Source organism: Lissotriton vulgaris, chromosome 9 (assembly GCF_964263255.1).
Source record: "Lissotriton vulgaris chromosome 9, aLisVul1.2, whole genome shotgun sequence".
Classification (NCBI taxonomy): Eukaryota; Metazoa; Chordata; class Amphibia; order Caudata; family Salamandridae; genus Lissotriton; species Lissotriton vulgaris.
Window position 1 is genome coordinate 447105738 of NC_141697.1, and position 14773 is coordinate 447120510.

A 14773-nucleotide genomic window follows, 5' to 3' on the forward strand; every position below is an offset into this window, starting at 1 on the left:
TACCACCCCCAAACAGATAGTTTAACTGAGAGAACTAATCAGACAATCGAGCAATATCTCCGATGTATGTTACCCAATGTTCCTGATGAATGGTCTGACCTTTTGAGCCCCCTAGAGTTCGCTTATAATAACTCAGAACATTCATCTATCAAAATGTCTCCGTTCTTTTGCAATTTCGGATTCCATCCCAAAAGCATTCCTGCAAATTCTTTAAGCTCTGATTCAGTACCTGCAATTTCTGACTATGTATCCAAAGTGTTTTTTATCCAAGAAGAGACCAAATTCAACTTGGCAAAGGCGAAAGAATCCCAGAAAGAGACCAAGGACAGACATCGATCTGAACAACCGCAATACCAAGTAGGTGAAAAAGTATGGTTGAGTACAAAAAATCTGAAACTCAGAGGAAATCGGAAATTCAATCCAAAATTCATTGGTCCCTTTCCTATTGAAAGGATAATTAACCCGGTTTGTGTAAGGCTGAGTCTCCCTAATAAATATTTGATACACCCGGTCTTCCATGTCTCCTTGGTTAAGCCATTTCATCCCATGGCCCGCATCTCCAAATCCCCATCCCCCATCATGATTGATGATCACCCGGAATTCGAGGTAAAAACTATCCTAGATTCCAAAAGAGTTCGAGGAAAACTGTTTTACCTCATAGATTGGAAAGGTTATGGCCCAGAGGAAAGGTCTTGGGAACCTTTAGACCATCTAAAAAACTCCCCTAGATTAATCCGACTTTTCCATCTAAGGCATCCTGAGAAACCAAAGCCCATTTCAACCGTTCTGGGGGGGATCTTGAGGAGGGAGTACTGTCATGATTCCACTTACCCCTAACACACACATCCTAAGACATGTGCTGAAATCCCCCTTATAAAAACCCACCCCTGTCCCGTGCTCCACGCACGCTTCTTGTCAGTGTGATTGGGTGCTTACATTTATATCTGCCTTATTACATGTTGGTCACCTTCTTAAGGTTTTGCTACTGACTTTGCATATGCCCCTTTTTTGCTAGTACACTGTGGTATTGTTTTATATGCTTGTCGAAGTTCTGGAGCTCAATTAATGTGCTTGGTAGGCTCCGCTTGTGGCTCTGTGAAAGACGACGCCCTCGCGAAGGTCTTTCTGATTTCTCCCCGCATCCCTACATGCTGCCTTTTGGTGCGCGCTAGAACTGGGACTGCATTCAAGCGTCCCCGCGCACGTTAGCAGAACGTGACTGGGAGCGGCTGGGTGCGGCCAGGTATTTAAACCGCACCCAGCCTTCTGGAAGGCGCTTTGCCTTCAGGTTTCCCTCGGAGAAGGTCGCGTCAGTAGGAGGAACTCACCTGAAGGAGAATTCAATCCTGGCAGGACTCCACGGCGGTGCTTCTCATTTCCTGGAAATTGAAGACTTAAGGACTAACTCTGAAAGCTAAGTACTTTTGCTACATTTAAGGCGCCCTTCGCAAGAAAGGTTAATTTTTGGAACATTTACTTTGTGAAAGCCTTCACGAAGAAGAGACTTCGGACATTCAAGGCCTAACAGAATTTTGAGAGCTATTTGTCAGATCATTGAGAATTACAAAGAACTTTATGTTTGCTAAATTGTGAAGTGAATTACAAGGAACTTATGTTTGTTAAATTGTGAAGAGATTTACAAGGAATTTTTAGATTTTGTTTAAGAAACGTGGGATTTAAGAAAGATACCTAGGATTTGGTGTGTCTTTGTTTAAAGCTTATTTTGTAGCTCAATTAACAAAGAGGAACAGAAACCCCGAGACAAAGAAGCAAAGGCTAATACCAAGTAAGTTTTAGGAAAGAGACAGAAAGAACGCAAAGGGCTTCTTAAAATAGTAATTAATCCTTCCTTTCTTTTATGTACATTTCCAGAAGAACAAGCTGACATAACTTCGGACAACCATCTATCCTAGAGGACATCTGACAACTTAATCACCACAACCCTACATCCCTACAAAGACATACTGGGCGAGGGCCTTCAACTTGCTGATTGCAGGTAGGGGGATTTTCGAACAGCTTAACTAGGTAATTGGAGTTCTGTTTAGTTAGAGATTGTGGCGAAGGGGACTAGGGAGGTTAGGAAAGCAGATTCCTAAATCTGAATACTAAAATCTTGGTGCTTGTTGCTTCGCAGGTCGACAGCAAGAACCAAAGACTTCTCTTCAACGCCCAGTACCGGCCCTCCTCCCTAATTCCTAGTTTTAATTCTTGCTGTTAATATTTAACTCAGTAAGTTTTAGTTAGTGATTTGGGAAGTTGGTCCCTTGCGTCCCTGCAAAATCATCCACGTCTTCCAAGAGAACTTCAGGCAAGACAAGGTAAGGGACGACGTGGTTAGCTTTGACAATAATTTATAATTCAAACCTGAGAAAAGCCTGGTAGACAATCAACGTCTGTTTATCGCATTTTTTGCACACCTAACATGAGAGTGGCCAACAACCCAAGTCACCAACGTCCGACGGTCTTCCTGTTGCTTTTGTTTTCGATGATGCTGTCTTCTGCCGACATTCCGCAGGTTCCTCTCCTGCGTGACAGGTTCGAGAAACTGAAAAACCAAGAGATACAAGCATGAGTCATCCGGTCATGTCACAACATGTCAACACGTACGTAGCGTTTGTAACACTCAGAGGACCACCTCCCAATCCTTTCAACCTTTTCGGCTGGGAGTCCCCTTACCACTGCTTCAGTTGCTGCCCCGATTCTGAAAGAATGGGAGACAAATTCTGCGGGATCCAAGCCTGCCTTTGCCACTGTTAGTTCCAGGACCTTCCTAAACTGGTACCTGGTTAAGGAGTACCATCCATGTGACACAATAGTGTCCCTCCGGGCGTCCCGTCCCGCTGCCTCCTAAAAACCTCCACATGCGAGACTGGGCAACAAGGGTTGGTCCGCGCACGGTGAAGCACTATTGTTTCCCCCTTTCCCTCCTGGTCGGTCTTCGATCTTTGAATCGTTACACACATGGTATCGGCATGGATCCCCACACAGGCCACTTTAACGCCACCCTCTTTGTCCACTTTGGACGCGGCTACTAGCTCGCCTAATCGCAGGGCCCCATAAAACGCTAGCGTGAACGTCGCCTTGAAAAGCAGCACCTCCCAAGGGGAACTACATACATCAGTGGGGCTAGGCTAGCTGCCAAGAGGTACAGTAGTCTGGGGCACCAATCCGCCAGAGAGCAACCGGGAAAGGTGCTTGCGATGGGTCCGCTGTTGGGAGCTGTTCCCGGAACACCTGCATTTTGAAGCGAGAAAGGGCATCAGCTGCATTATTGAGAACACCTGGCACATGTTTGGCCCTGAAGATCACGTTCCATTTCAAACATTGTAGCACGATTTCCTTTACCAAGCGCAGTATGAATGGACACCCGCCACCTGCTGGTTAATGCACTCTACCACGCTCATGTTGTCTGACCAGAACACAACTGAGTGGTTGCTAAGGTGGGCCGGCCAGACCATCAATGCCACCCATATCGGGAACAATTCCAGAAATCCGATGTTGGTGGTTAATCCCCACAATCCCCATAAATCGGGCCACTTTTGGGCGACCCACTTTGTGCCCAGGATTGTGCCAAAGCCCACGCTACCCCAGCAGCGTCGGTCCATAAACCCAACTCTGCCGATGACGCGGGGGGCGGCCACACTCCTCTGCCATTGAAATCCTGCAGGAATGCTACCCATATCCGCATATCCTGGCGAACCTCTGCTGACAGTCTAGTGCGGTGATGTTTCTCTCTCAAACCTTTCATGGCTTGGGCAATCGACCGAGAGAAGGGGCGTGCCATCGGGATAACTCGCAATGCAAAGTTCAATTGGCCCACCGTCTCCTGCAGCTGCTGCAATGTAACTTTCTCCTTCTGAAGGCACTGGTGCAGTGCCACCCTAAATTTCAATACTTTGCCTGCGGGTAATCTAAAGCACCCCTCCAGCGAATCAATCTCGATACCCAAGAACTCCAAACAAGTGGTCGGGCCAACCGTCTTCCCGGGCGCTAGCGGAACCCCGAAAGCCCGCATGAGCACGCAAAATTCCTGCAATGCCCAGGCACACTCCGAGGTCCCCGCCGCTCCCAAGAACAGAAAGTTGTCCAGATAATGCATAACCTGCTTGTGGCCCGTGGCCTGTCTCATGACCCACTCCAGAAAAGAACTGAAAGTCTCAAAGTACGCACAGGAAATCGAGCAACCCATCGGGATACATTTATCCATATAGAACTTTCCTTCAAAAGCTAAACCAGTTAGGTGGTGGTCCAAAGGATGCACCGGCAAAAGACGAAAGGGGGATTCAATATCAGACTTGGCCATGAGAGTGCCCCGCCCCATACCCCGCAATAACTCAATCGCTTGGTCAAAGGAGGCATATTTCACACTGCAAATTGCTTCATCTATCGCATCATTCACAGATACCCCCCTTGGTACCGACAAGTTGTGGATCAATCTAAACTCGCCCTTCTCTTTCTTGGGAACTACACCTAATGGTGAACACACAAAATTCGTCACTGGGACTTCCTGAAATGGCCCCGCTATCCTGCCCAGGGACAGTTCTTTCCGAATCTTAGCCACAACTACCGCAGGATTCTGTTGTACAGATGACTGGTTCCTACAGTGCGCACTGCCGATGTATCCCCCGGCCGGGATCCGAAAACCTTGGGAGAAACCTTCTTGCAATAAGGCAGATGCGCCGTGGTCTGGGTATCTGTTCAACCATGGAATCATTGCCAGGACATTAACCGGGGATGGTCTAACCAGACTTCCATCACTATTCGGGTTTCTTTCCCCCTCTCTGATTCTGGTTACCATTTTTCCTGCAAGTCGTCTCGGGATGGGAGGTGTGACCACAGATTTCACATGCATGTCTGAATCTACAAGTGCGGGCTGGTCTAGTACAGGAATGCTTGTTAAAGTCCCAACACACACCTTTTCTTTCCCCGCCGCCCCCCTACCTTTCCCTGGGAACTCGTTCCCTGGTGCCGCACGAAAGGGCTACTGGGTCTTTGCAGGGAACACGTTGGCTGTCGCCTTGGGATGGGTGGGGGCCGTGCCCCCTCCGAACTGCCTATGCCACGACAGTGAGTCCACCTTGTCCCATGATAGCGACAAATCAAATTCCTTCGACTTTCTGAAATTCACGTCTTATTCTTTCCAAGCATCCCCGGCATATTGCTCGCTCCAACCCACAATCCTGCTCTAATAGCACGCCATTGCAGCATGCACGTTTGAGGGGCGTTCAACAGTGATAGCTGTAAGGGTGGAGAAGGCTCTGATCCAATTGCTCAGTGTTTCCTCCACCCTAAACTTCGCACACTGTACTCTCCATTCGCTAGGGTGCATCCACTCTTTTAACATTTTGGCATTTTCCATTTCCCTATTGTCTAACAACAAAGAGAAAATATATATGTACTTTCCCGCCCAAATCATCTCTTTCACAGCTCGAGATACATGTTGCCCTAAATCCTCGCTCCGAGATGGAATTGCACCGTCTCCTAAGAGAGGCAGGGCTACCTCCTTACCGTTACCGGGCGCCGTGGCTGGTCCTGCCTCGCTTCCGTTCGGTCGAGCGGCATCCAAACCTGCAGAAGGAGGAGAAAGAGAGGCCGGAACCACACTTGTAACTGTTCCCGCCCCAATCTTTTCCACCACTTTTGCCGCCTCCGTGGCATGATCTAACGTTGAGGGCATCATACCCCCTTTCTGTAGCCAAGGAAGTATCGCCGCTATTTGTGCCGTTAACTCAGGAGGGATCTGAGTGTCACAATCCGGCATTGCTGCTGGTACCACTGAAGCAGACGGTGGCAAGGGTGCCGGTAATGGAACCGATGGGAGTGAGCCATCTGCTGGCAATGCAGGCGCCGTTGCCAAGGGGGGCGGGAGTACCGGCTCCGGGATAGAGGGCACCGCCACCGGTGCTCGAGCAGCAGCATTGTGCCTTGGCCGTTTAGCCTTGCCCTTCTTCGGCAAGGAATCGAAATCCCCCTCAAGTAACGGTGCGTCAATCTGTCGCTTGGGCCTACCGCGCAGGCCTTCGATATCATCCATTCTTTTCATGATACGAGTCTCAAGGCCATCAACCGAACTCAATCTTTTATCCATGGCATTCATCTTACGCATCATGGCCGGCAACATCAACTCCATCTTTGACCCCTTAGCCTTAGCTCCTGGCATCTTTACTATAGATCAATTCACTCACAGCTCAGATTCGCAACAAGTGCGCCCTATACCTTCACGAGACAGAGGATGTGCAGGGGGCTATGAGCACCACGCAACAGCGACTGCAACACTGGCTATTCCAAATGTAATAGGTGACCAAACTCTAACGTAGAACCACCCGGCGGCCACACGAAGCGATGAAATGCAAGCCCCCCGCTTCCTCTTACTGTTGTTGACTTGCGTGTCCTGCACTCTACCGATCCACCGTCCTCGATCTATGCGTTCACTCTCCGTTTGTCTGATTCCAATGTCGCGCTGCCAGACACTCCAATCAGCAATCCTTGATCTGCAAAAGAAAACAGAAAATTAGGAGGCCCCGAGCGCGGGCATGACCAGTGTGGGAGAGCGTCAGGCGACAAGAAGGGCCAACTGAGCGCTCCCCCCTCCTTTATTCCCAGGGACGCGGGGAGGGGACGCCCCTCCCCTCACCCCTCGACGCCCGCCCCTCTGACCCAGAAGACTGCACCATGCCTCCGGATCAGGGATTGGGCGTCGGCCGACCGGTGGTGTGGCGCACACCTCCCGCGTACCATTAGGCACCGGGAGATCATGCCCCCACACCACCGGCAGGCATGGGAAGAGGAGATCGCCGCACTGCCATGCGGGCGGGGGGACTAAGGGCCCCCCCTTTTCATGTGATTAACACTGAATCTAGATGGCATCCTGGTAAAACCTGCAGCTATAATTTATAATTCAAACCTGGGAAAAGCCTGGTAGACAATCAACATCTGTTTATCGCATTGATCTTCTCCTGCAGGGTGCCTCAACACTGCAAATTTGGCTTTAATGGTGTGTGTCTGAGAAAGGTTTGTAAAAGTGTTTTTAATGCAGTTTGACATTTAAATGTCTCTGCAAATTGATGTAAAAAAAGCAGGGTCATATTATCAAGAAAGTGCGATACATTATCTGCCGCTAAAGGAGCGAAAATTGGCTTGATAATATGCCCTTGTGAATTCCCATAGAAGCCCAGGTTCTGGTGTTAACCTGGGCTTCTATGGCCGGCAGTTTTAAAAGAATATGATACATTTTAAATACAGGTGTGAACAGTTCATCCTTCACTTTGACCTCTTATGTGAAACTTGTATGCGAATATGGAAAACATTTAAGCACATAGATTTTATTTACCCTAGTGTCAAATATGGCAACTTTAAAAACAGTTGTCTTGTCTAAGCACGTCTCGAAAATCCCACAAATTAAAGTACCACACATGCAGGGCAAACGTTTATATTTCCTCCACCTTGCAGCTTAAATGTGTAAGCTGCAAGGTGAAGGAAATATACATTTTTGACCTGCATATGTGCCTCTACATGCAAAATACACAGTTACAATATTTGTCTAGCAGTCTAATTTACATTGCGAAAAGGTAGATTTGCTGAGTGTACTCATGTTTGACAGACGGTATTTTGCCTAGTAAATAATTGTTATTTTTCAGATGTATTTCAGCCCAATCTAAGCAAAGGTAGCATACAAGATATGAGTATTCCTTCCTAATATTAGTTATTTTTGTTGTGCAACAAGAGGGATCATTTAGAATACGAAAAATCCGGTTTCTTTTGATTTCATACAAAAATAACTAACACATTTTCTCTTATGTTTATATTAGCATTATAAGGCATACATGTAAAAATGATTATATGATGTGGTGCATTTTTGTAACTAGGTCATTATAAACCACTCTGCTTTTGTAGCATTGATTTGAAATATCGATACATAATATCAATACAAATATTTGAAATAAAACATGTTGGTGCCGTAGCCTACTTACCTGTTGTAGTTCACCAAACAATAATATTACAAATGTGGCTAGCAAACATGTGTGTGAACGGTCTGACTGCATTTCTTTTTGTGGCCATTCTTATATATTTTTTTGAAAGTTCTCATTATTCCCAGATGGTTTCACATCATTCTAACAGTCTTTCTAATGGTTACTTTGCCAGATAAGTGATGTGTATTGTTTATTCGCACAATGTAAAACTAATTCCAATTCCAAATATTATATTGACTTCTTTGTGAGGTATTTTCAGAAAACCAGTACCAGTATTTTGGTGAAATTATAGATTCGGAGTGAATTTTCTATTCACAGAAAAAACCCACACATAAATCAGATTTAGCTGCAACTTGTGGTAATCAGAAACATTATCTAGCAGTAAAGTACATTATTTTAATAGCATGTCACAATTACCCACTAATAAGGGGCATGAAATATTAATTTGGAATGAGAGTATCCCAACAACTTGATGAATCCACTCTTTTTCGGTCAAAATATAGCCGGCAGAGCTTTTTTGCTCAACTCTTGGTAGCTATGGCACATGTAGCAGAAAATCCACAGAAACAAAGTGTCTAGTTCATGCAGTACCAATAATTCTAAAGTGAAGAACTCAGTGCAATAACTTCCGCAAATCAATTTAGAAATATAGGGGCAGATGTTTCAAGATAGCTATTTGCAAATCTCAAATAGGGATTTTTTGAGAATTGCTATTTGAGAATCGCAAATGGTATGTAACAAAAAATCGCAATTTTTTAGCGATTTCTTGATATTCCTTAATTGCGAATTCACAAATTGCGAATTCGCAATTTAGAAATACTTTCCCATTCATTTCTCTGGGCCAGGAGGCCCATAGGAAGGAATGGGAAGTTATTCTCAATTTGCGTTTCGCAGTTTGCTAATCGCAAATTGAGAATAATTTCAAGGGTGCAGGGGTGTCCAAAGGACACCCTGCTGAACCCCTGAAATGTACATGTGTGTGCATATGGCGCACATTCGTGACCTAAGGGCATGTATGTGCGCCACATGGCACCTTTACAAGTGCAAAAAAGTGCATTTGTAAAAGAAATCACAAATTACCACCAACTACAAGTTGGCGGTAATTTGCGATTTCTTAATTGGAATCCGCTCAACTTGGGTGTTTCATACATAGCATTTAAGGAATCGGAATTTGTGATTCCTTAAATGCTGACGCAAAATTAAGGAATCGCAAATTTTGCGATTCCTTAAATTTGCGATGCGATTTCCATGATACATCGCATTTTTCGTTGTTTTTCTCGCAAACGCTTCTTTTTTGCGAATCACAGCGTTTGAGAGAAAAAAACGGTTGATACATTTGCCCCATAGAGAACAATTTAATGATTAAAAAGACACCAAGATCTTCAAAATATATTACGGGAAATCACATTACTTGATATTATATATATATTTTTTAACTTTTAGGACAAAAACAACTAGAAAACTATTCAAAAGAAGAATTCGCAGTTCAATGGACTTAGGTACAACTTCAGGCAAAGTGAGATGGGGCATAGGTCAGATACTGTAAGAGGTCTAAGATTTTATCTTCAGACTCTCTGACATGGAAGTAAAAATCTTCCAGCTGGGATCAGGAGTCTTCTTCTACGAGGGTCCTGTTCTTTAGGTGCAGGCTTCCCAGGTCTCAGCTCCAGGAATGTTTTCAAGAGGTGATGGTAGAGGTAACAAGTTCATCCTGTGCAGTCACCATTTAGGGCCTCAATACAATGAGGCTCGGAAAGCCTCTGAACACAGTACGGAGGCTTTATGAGCATCATCGCGGTTTAAAAATCAACAGCGTCATTACAATGGAGGCTGTCGGTTTTGAAACTGGGCAGACATTCCGGCTGATTTACGACAGGTTCAAGAAGATCGTCTAAACCCCTATGGCTGGCATTTCACGCTGTCCGGATTACAATATCGTTTTCCAACAGGGATCCCTTCCGCCTGCAGCCTCTGGTTGGGGGCCAGGGGGCACCTAAGGTCACCAGTTCACCCGTTCACCATGTGGTAGGCACCGTGAGGTACCTGCATGGGGTGCAGAGATTAACACAAACTCTCTTTTCTGTATGGGAGCTTGTGCCGCTGCCGTTTTCTGACAGAAAAAGGGAGCTTGCGAACACACCATGTGCAGTTGCATCAAAATTCAGCAGTCGGACTGACAACCGGAAGTCAGTCGGAACCCCAATCCGAAACGGCGCTTGTCCGACATCGAAATAAGGCCCAGATTGGGAACATTCTGCAACTCAATCCTATTTTCTGGCAGCTGCACCTACTTTTGCATAAATTCCTCTTTGCTGTCTTTTAAAATTACTAGGAAGCGCCTTACTCAAAATGGCACTTAACATGTTCCCTGGAGGAGATGGGAAATGAGGATTTGAATCCCCCACCAGGCTTGTTCAGACACAAAAGACGAGAAGAACCTAGCAAAGCCTTCACAATGAGTGGAGTTTAGTTCACTTTGATAGCACACTACCTTAATGTGTAGTGTTTCTGATTTTTATATTTTATCATCCTGCTCTGTGGGCTTGCAAGGCTCACTTTAGGAGTGACTTATGAATATATAAAAATATTGGTTTACTACATGGCAAGTGCTTTTTTCCTTGCTATGTATTACTGGAGGCCATTTACTCTACAGGCAGGCACATCCTTTTGTCATATATGTGGGTGATGTGAATTCACACTGCAAGTCGCGTATGGCATTTAACCTTCCAGGCCATAAGTACACTTTAGACACCATTTACAATTGACATGTAGGCAAGGAAAATAGGCTAAACAGTCTGGTTCAATGTATATACACGTTTTAGTGGGGAAGCACGGGCATTTTACTGCTGTTTTAGCAGTGTTAGCAGTGTTCGAGCACAGAGTCCTGAAGCAAGGAAAATCAGACAGGCCAAAAGTTGGGAGCAACAAAATGAGTTACCTTCACACAGCTACATTTGTACTCTATTGTAATTCTTAACTTTTCCTAAAAAGTTGAAATCATCGGATGTACGGACCAGACACATAAGCAAGATACTCAAGCCTGTCACATAAATCTTAGACAGCGATAATAGCAAAGGAAGGCTAGAAATAGAATTGTCAGAGGCTCTCCTTCCTCAATATGCATTATTCCCTTCCTTCTGAGCCTTTGGTCAGTGGCAACTGGCCCAGCATTCCTGAGCAATGCGAAAGTGTGATTATTCTTGAAAAAAACTTAACATCAGTGGACTTTCTATTAAATATTGCATGGAGCCCTTGGGAAAATGGTGTTTGTGTGTGTTTTCAGGAGTTGGGGGGGAGGTGAAATGCTGTTTTTTTTCAATTGTGATGTAGTACTGATAAGTCATAAACAGCATTTCTGTTTCACATGTCAATACTGATTTTGCATAGTGCTGTGAGCCAGAAAAAAGTGATACTATTCTAATAAAAACCAGCAAAAATAACAATATCTAAAATAAGGAAAAACAAAGGTGACTATAATGTGAAGGTGTGTTAATAAATACAGTGAGAAATATTCATGCATCAGTAAGCTACATTTAGTTCAATTTACCTTGGGTTTATAAGTTTGAGGAGATTTAGTTGCACTATTTGAAAAGAGGTTTTTAACATCGCTTTCTCCTGAAATAAATGCATGTCTAGTTTCATGCTAAGCCGTGTGTGGATAAGCCATGCATGATTGCTGAAAAGGAATTTCTTTCTCGAGTGGGAACTATTATGATAGAGCCAGAATCTTAAATGGTTTTGCTGCTACCATGGCCCATCTCTCTGCAAAATGGAAATTTACGTATGTATCATATGCACTGTTATGAATGTGGTCCAATTGTATGTGCTCAGGGATGCCTTTTAATGTAGGACATGTTTTAGATGTATCTGAGCTTATGGTCACGGAGGCTGAGAAGTGAGAAAGTCTAAGCAATAACCAAATTACTATGATGAAATGGTACTTCTGTTATTTTTATGGGCCACCATTATTTTACCACTAGCTTCCAGCCAAACCTACTGGGCATCATCAGTGGGTTCTTGAGCCAGCCCCGGGGGGGTGGTAGTCCCAAGAGTCATTATTGGCTCAAGGAGGTGGCTGTGCGACCCTACTCCTTTCACTTTCAGAGGCCTGCTCAGGGAGGGGTGCCCACCCCCAAGACATAGCTGTTTGCTGGGAATTAGTGGGAGCTTTGACAGCTCTCACCAAGTCAGAGCAAACACTCTGCTTCCAGGAAGCGGGAGCTGACAAAATGCTCTTGCTTGCTGGAAGTGGAGGTTTTGTCAGTTTTCCTGTCCACTGTCAAGCAGGCAGGGAACATATGATATGACTGCTCTCACGGAAAAGGAGCTGCATGTTTTGCAGCTCGTCTGTGTGAGAACAATGCTGGCTCCCACCAGAGGCAGGGATCCGGCGAGGATCATGGGGACCTTGAGGCACCACCTGCAGTCCTGCGGGAAAGAGCAGGAAGAGGCAAAATAAAGGTGAGAAATGATCAGAAACAGGCAGAAGAAAGGTCAGCAACGAGCAGAAAGAGGCAAGATAAAGGTGAACAATTAGCAGAAAGAGGCCGAATTAAGATCAGAAATGAGCAGAAAGAAGCAGCAAGGAGCAGAAAGAGGCAAGATAAAGGTAATACATGTTCAGAAAGAGGCTAAATAAAGTCAGAAAGAAGCAGAAAGAGGTAGAAAAAGGTTGTAAATTAGCAGAACGAAGCAAAATAAAGGTCAGCAATGAGTAGATAGAGGCGAAATAAACGTCAGAAACCCTGCAGAAAGAGGCAAAATAGAGGCCAGAAACGATCAGTAAGAGGCAATATAAAGGTGTCAGAAAGTAGCAAAAAAAGGTCAGCAGCACATAAAAAGAGGTAAAATTTAGGTCAGAAATAAGCAGAAAGAGGCAAAATAGAGGTCAGAAACAAGCATCAAGAGGTAGAATAAAGGTGAGAAATGAGCAGAAAGAGGCAGAATAAAGGTAAGAAATGAGCGGCATGAGGCAAAGTAAAAGTGAGAAATTAACAGAACGAGGCAAAATATAGTTCAGAAACGAGAAGAGGCAATCAGACACTCACAGGCCCACTCCTGTGCTCATTCACAAACCCAATCAGATGCTCATGCACCCATTCACAGACTCCCTCAGACACTCGTGTATCCACTCACAGACTCACTCAGAGACTCTTGCACCCACTCACCCATCCACTCAGAGACTCATGTACCTACTAACTGACCCACTCAGACTCAGACATGCCGACTTACAGACCCACTCTAACACTCTTACACCCACTCATAGACCCACTCAGACACTCACACATCATGATCTACTCAGACATTCATGCATATGCTCATAGGTCCACTCAGACACTCACGCACCCACTCACAGATCTACACAGGCAGTCCTACACCCACTTACACAGCTATGTACACACATATACAGTGTCTCACACAGCAACTCAAAAACCCATGCATCCACTCACACACCCACAAACCCACTCACACACCCACTAAGAGACCTATATAGCCACTCACACACCCACTCACCTACCTATACAGCCACTCACACACCCATTCTCAAAGGTTACAGGTTACAATTAGTCAATAAAATCTTTTAAAAACCTTATAATTCACTGAAAAAAACAAAGGTTACAAGGATGTCATAGTTAGGACATAGGATTTAAAAATTCTTAGAAATTCACTGAAAAAAATAATGGTTGCATGGACGTTATAGTTAGGCTCAGATTTTACTTGTACAAAACCATTGAAATTCAGCAGTTATAGTTACCTAAGCAAACTATAAATTACGTTCCCTCAATGCACTGCTTATGACCTCACATATTACATCACTCATGACTTGGTCAGTGATATCACTGATGACATCTCAAATGATATCTCAAATGACATCACTGATGACATCATAGTCAGAGCCACTCACACATCCACTTATACCCTCTTACAACCTCTCATGCACCTACTCACATACCCACACAACCACTCACATACCCATTCACAGAACCCTACAACTACTGATACATACACTCACTCATACAGTCACTCACACAACCACTCACAGATCCATATATACTCACACACTCGCAAAGCCACTTACACACCCACTCACAGACCTATATGGCCACTTACACATTCACTCACACAAGCATTCAACCATTCACATATCCTTTCACACACCTGCACAGCCACCCACACAACCACTTACTCACCCATTCAGCCTCTCACTAACCGATACAGCTACTACCAGAGCTAATCACTCACCCATACAGCCACTCACAGATCCATTAGCTCATCCTCAAAACCACTTACATACCAATTCACACTCATGCACCCACGCACTCATCTATATAGCAACCCACTTGAATATCCATACACCTATTCAAATAACCACTCACCCTTACATCCACTTTTACACCAGTCAGTCACCTATAGAGCCATTCACACAGCCACTCAGTCACCAATACAGCCACTCAAACACACAGTCATACACCCATAGAGCCACTCACAAAGCCACCAGTCACTGATACAGCCACTCAAACGCACTCACCCACCCATACAGCCACTCACACTGTCACTCCCTCACACAAACAGCTACTCACACATCCAGTTATTCACCTATAAATCACTCAGACACCAACTCTCACACTGATACAGACAGAGTACCACTGATATGACATGTATTAGAAACAGTATCACTCATTAGTAGTACAAAAAGAATATTAATATAACTTCGCATTACCTTAGTATATATCTTTTATTCTCAGAAACATTTACAAAACACTTGCACTCACTGGATGATGTGTTACAAAGAAGTACCGGGC